This window comes from Parasteatoda tepidariorum, chromosome 6 (genome assembly GCF_982258835.1).
Source record: "Parasteatoda tepidariorum strain Cologne lab strain chromosome 6, Ptep-v5.0, whole genome shotgun sequence".
NCBI classification, from domain to species: domain Eukaryota; kingdom Metazoa; phylum Arthropoda; class Arachnida; order Araneae; family Theridiidae; genus Parasteatoda; species Parasteatoda tepidariorum.
This window is the reverse complement of record NC_141760.1, coordinates 104,033,140-104,039,289: the sequence shown is the minus strand read 5'-3', so window position 1 is coordinate 104,039,289 and position 6,150 is coordinate 104,033,140.

Sequence of the window (6,150 nt, the reverse complement as noted above, 5' to 3'; positions counted from 1 at the left end):
GTCAGTTTTTCAGACATTATTCACGCTTTAAGACCGAGATATCCGTATTTTTATATAAAAAACACTTTATTTTCGGTAAAATATGGAAAGATTTCTTGTTAAAATAATAAAATAAATAAATTACAAGTAATTTATCCCCTTTTATGCTATTATTTGCTGTTTTTCAAGAGAAGAAAAATAATTTTTATAATAAGAAAACGTTATTCACGCTGAAACACATTAAAAAATTAATATGAAATAAAATAAAAAATGAAAAATATGAAAAATCTCAAATCGCCGCAGGGTTTCGAACCCAGGTTCTCCAGGGCTACCTTGTCCGCAGCACTCTACCAACCACGCCACGCCTCACACGAAGCTCTCGCGAATATTTAGCTTTAAGTGCCCTTTTCCGGTAAGTAAACAAAACGTATTTTGGTCCTTTGTTGGTCCCCTAATAAACTTATAAAACTTTCCTTTGGTACGATTCTTCGGAACATTGACCCTAAATATCTGACCGAGTTTGAATATTATAGGTTAATATTAAAGGGAGTTAAAGGGGGGTGACATGTGCATGCCTCCAGTAACCATATTTGTCTGTTTTTCAGACATTATTCACGCTTTAAGACCGAGATATCCTTATTTTTGTATAAAAAACACTTTAATTTCGGTAAAATATGGAAAGACTTGTTGTTAAAATAATAAAATAAATAAATTACCCGTAATTTATCCGCTTTTATGCTATTATTTGCTGTTTTTCAAAAGAAAAATAATAATTTTTATAAAAGGAAAATGTTTTTCACTCTAAAACATATTACAAAAATAATATGAAATAAAATAAACAATAAAAACAAAAAAAACTCGAATCGCCGCAGGGCTTCGAACCTAGGTTCTCCAGGGCTACCTTGTCCGCAGCACTCTACCATCCACGCCACGCCTCAGACGAAGCTCGCGCGAATATTTAACTTTAAGTACCCTTTTCCGGTAAGTAAACAAAACGTATTTTGGTCCTTTGTTGGTCCCCTAATAAACTTATAAAACTTTCCTTTGGCACGATTCTTCGGAACATTGACCCTAAATATCTGACCGAGTTTGAATATTATAGGTTAATAATAAAGGGAGTTAAAGGGGGTGACATGTGCATGCCTCCAGTAACCATATTTGTCTGTTTTTCAGACATTATTCACGCTTTAAGACCGAGATATCCTTATTTTTATATAAAAAACACTTTATTTTCGGTAAAATATGGAAAGACTTGTTGTTAAAATAATAAAATAAATAAATTACCCGTAATTTATCCCCTTTTATGCTATTATTTGCTGTTTTTCCAAAGAAAAAAAATAATTTTTATAATAAGAAAACGTTATTCTCGCTAAAACACATTAAAAAATTAATATGAAATAAAATAAATAATGAAAAAAATGAAAAATCTCGAATCGCCGCAGGGTTTCGAACCCAGGTTCTTCAGGGCTACCTTGTCCGCAGCACTCTACCATCCACGCCACGCCTCACAGGAAGCTCTCGCGAATATTTAGCTTTAAGTGCCCTTTTCCGGTAAGTAAACAAAACGTATTTTGGTCCTTTGTTTGTCCCCTAATAAACTTATAAAACTTTCCTTTGGTACGATTCTTTGGAACATTGACCCTAAATATCTGACCGAGTTTGAATATTATAGGTTAATATTAAAGGGAGTTAAAGGGGGGTGACATGTGCATGCCTCCAGTAACCATATTTGTCTGTTTTTCAGACATTATTCACGCTGTAAGACCGAGATATCCTTATTTTTGTATAAAAAACACTTTAATTTCGGTAAAATATGGAAAGACTTGTTGTTAAAATAATAAAATAAATAAATTACCCGTAATTTATCCGATTTTATGCTATTATTTGCTGTTTTTCAAAAGAAAAATAATAATTTTTATAAAAGGAAAATGTTTTTCACTCTAAAACATATTACAAAAATAATATGAAATAAAATAAACAATAAAAACAAAAAAAACTCGAATCGCCGCAGGGCTTCGAACCTAGGTTCTCCAGGGCTACCTTGTCCGCAGCACTCTACCATCCACGCCACGCCTCAGACGAAGCTCGCGCGAATATTTAACTTTAAGTACCCTTTTCCGGTAAGTAAACAAAACGTATTTTGGTCCTTTGTTGGTCCCCTAATAAACTTATAAAACTTTCCTTTGGCACGATTCTTCGGAACATTGACCCTAAATATCTGACCGAGTTTGAATATTATAGGTTAATAATAAAGGGAGTTAAAGGGGGTGACATGTGCATGCCTCCAGTAACCATATTTGTCTGTTTTTCAGACATTATTCACGCTTTAAGACCGAGATATCCTTATTTTTATATAAAAAACACTTTATTTTCGGTAAAATATGGAAAGACTTGTTGTTAAAATAATAAAATAAATAAATTACCCGTAATTTATCCCCTTTTATGCTATTATTTGCTGTTTTTCCAAAGAAAAAAAATAATTTTTATAATAAGAAAACGTTATTCTCGCTAAAACACATTAAAAAATTAATATGAAATAAAATAAATAATGAAAAAAATAAAAAATCTCGAATCGCCGCAGGGTTTCGAACCCAGGTTCTCCAGGGCTACCTTGTCCGCAGCACTCTACCATCCACGCCACGCCTCACAGGAAGCTCTCGCGAATATTTAGCTTTAAGTGCCCTTTTCCGGTAAGTAAACAAAACGTATTTTGGTCCTTTGTTTGTCCCCTAATAAACTTATAAAACTTTCCTTTGGTACGATTCTTCGGAACATTGACCCTAAATATCTGACCGAGTTTGAATATTATAGGTTAATAATAAAGGGAGTAAAAGGGGGTGACATGTGCATGCCTCCAGTAACCATATTTGTCTGTTTTTCAGACATTATTCACGCTTTAAGACCGAGATATCCTTATTTTTATATAAAAAACACTTTATTTTCGGTAAAATATGGAAAGACTTGTTGTTAAAATAATAAAAAAAATTAATTACCCGTAATTTATCCCCTTTTATGCAATTATTTGCTGTTTTTCAAAAGAAAAAAAATAATTTTTATAATAAGAAAACGTTAATCACGCTAAAACACATTAAAAAATTAACATGAAATAAAATAAAAAATGAAAAAAATGAAAAATTTCGAATCGCCGCAGGGTTTCGAACCCAGGTTCTCCAGGGCTACCTTGTACGCAGCACTCTACCAACCACGCCACGCCTCTCACGAAGCTCTCGCGAATATTTAACTTTAAGTACCCTTTTCCGGTAAGTAAACAAAACGTATTTTGGTCCTTTGTTGGTCCCCTAATAAACTTATAAAACTTTCCTTTGGCACGATTCTTCGGAACATTGACCCTAAATATCTGACCGAGTTTGAATATTATAGGTTAATAATAAAGGGAGTTAAAGGGGGTGACATGTGCATGCCTCCAGTAACCATATTTGTCTGTTTTTCAGACATTATTCACGCTTTAAGACCGAGATATCCTTATTTTTATATAAAAAACACTTTATTTTCGGTAAAATATGGAAAGACTTCTTGTTAAAATAATAAAATAAATAAATTATCCGTAATTTATCCGCTTTTATGCTATTATTTGCTGTTTTTCAAAAGAAAAATAATAATTTTTATAAAAGGAAAATGTTTTTCACTCTAAAACATATTACAAAAATAATATGAAACAAAATAAACAATAAAAACAAAAAAACCTCGAATCGCCGCAGGGCTTCGAACCTAGGTTCTCCAGGGCTACCTTGTCCGAAGCACTCTACCATCCACGCCACGCCTCACACGAAGCTCGCGCGAATATTTAGCTTAAAGTGCCCTTTTCCGGTAAGTAAACAAAATGTATTTTTGTCCTTTGTTGGTCCCCTAAGAAACTTATAAAACTTTCCTTTGATAGGATTCTTCGGAACATTGACCCTGAATATCTGACCGAGTTTGAATATTATAGGTTAATATTAAAGGGAGTTCAAGGGGGCGACATGTGCATGCCTCCAGAGACCATATTTGTCTATTTTTCTGCCATTATTCACGCTTTAAGACCGAGATATCATTATTTTTATATAAAAAACACTTTATTTTCGGTAAAATATGGAAGGACTTGTTGTTAAAATAATAAAATAAACAAATTACCCGTAATTTGTCCCCGTTTATGCTATTATTTGCTGTTTTTCAAAAGAAAAAAAAAAATTTTTATAATAAGAAAACGTTATTCACGCTAAAACACATTAAAAAATTTATATAAAATAAAATAAAAAATGGAAAAAATGAAAATTCTCGAATCGCCGCAGGGTTTCGAACCCAGGTTCTCCAGGGCTACCTTGTACGCAGCACTCTACCATCCACGCCACGCCTCACACGAAGCTCTCGCGAATATTTAACTTTAAGTACCCTTTTCCGGTAAGTAAACAAAACGTATTTTGGTCCTTTGTTGGTCCCCTAATAAACTTATAAAACTTTCCTTTGGCACGATTCTTCGGAACATTGACCCTAAATATCTGACCGAGTTTGAATATTATAGGTTAATAATAAAGGTAGTTAAAGGGGGTGACATGTGCATGCCTCCAGTAACCATATTTGTCTGTTTTTCAGACATTATTCACGCTTTAAGACCGAGATATCCTTATTTTTATATAAAAAACACTTTATTTTCGGTAAAATATGGAAAAACTTGTTGTTAAAATAATAAAATAAATAAATTACCCGTAATTTATCCCCTTTTATGCTATTATTTGCTGTTTTTCCAAAGCAAAAAATAATTTTTATAATAAGAAAACGTTATTCTCGCTAAAACACATTAAAAAATTAACATGAAATAAAATAAAAAATGAAAAATCTCGAATTGCCTCTGGGTTTCGAACCCAGGTTCTCCAGGGCTAACTTGTTCGCAGCACTCTACCAACCACGCCACGCCTCACACGAAGCTCTCGTTAATACTTAGCTTTAAGTACCCTTTTCCGGTAAGTAAACAAAACGTATTTTGGTCCTTTGTTCGTCCCCTAATAAACTTATAAAACTTTCCTTTGGTACGATTCTTCGGAACATTGACCCTAAATATCTGACCGAGTTTGAATATTATAGGTTAATAATAAAGGGAGTTAAAGGGGGTGACATGTGCATGCCTCCAGTAACCATATTTGTCTGTTTTTCAGACATTATTCACGCTTTAAGACCGAGATATCATTATTTTTATATAAAAAACACTTTATTTTCGGTAAAATATGGAAGGACTTGTTGTTAAAATAATAAAATAAACAAATTACCCGTAATTTGTCCCCGTTTATGCTATTATTTGCTGTTTTTCAAAAGAAAAAAAATAATTTTTATAATAAGAAAACGTTATTCACGCTAAAACACATTAAAAAATTTATATAAAATAAAATAAAAAATGGAAAAAATGAAAATTCTCGAATCGCCGCAGGGTTTCGAACCCAGGTTCTCCAGGGCTACCTTGTACGCAGCACTCTACCATCCACGCCACGCCTCACACGAAGCTCTCGCGAATATTTAACTTTAAGTACCCTTTTCCGGTAAGTAAACAAAACGTATTTTGGTCCTTTGTTGGTCCCCTAATAAACTTATAAAACTTTCCTTTGGCACGATTCTTCGGAACATTGACCCTAAATATCTGACCGAGTTTGAATATTATAGGTTAATAATAAAGGGAGTTAAAGGGGGTGACATGTGCATGCCTCCAGTAACCATATTTGTCTGTTTTTCAGACATTATTCACGCTTTAAGACCGAGATATCCTTATTTTTATATAAAAAACACTTTATTTTCGGTAAAATATGGAAAAACTTGTTGTTAAAATAATAAAATAAATAAATTACCCGTAATTTATCCCCTTTTATGCTATTATTTGCTGTTTTTCCAAAGCAAAAAATAATTTTTATAATAAGAAAACGTTATTCTCGCTAAAACACATTAAAAAATTAACATGAAATAAAATAAAAAATGAAAAATCTCGAATTGCCTCTGGGTTTCGAACCCAGGTTCTCCAGGGCTAACTTGTTCGCAGCACTCTACCAACCACGCCACGCCTCACACGAAGCTCTCGTTAATACTTAGCTTTAAGTACCCTTTTCCGGTAAGTAAACAAAACGTATTTTGGTCCTTTGTTCGTCCCCTAATAAACTTATAAAACTTTCCTTTGGTACGATTCTTCGGAAC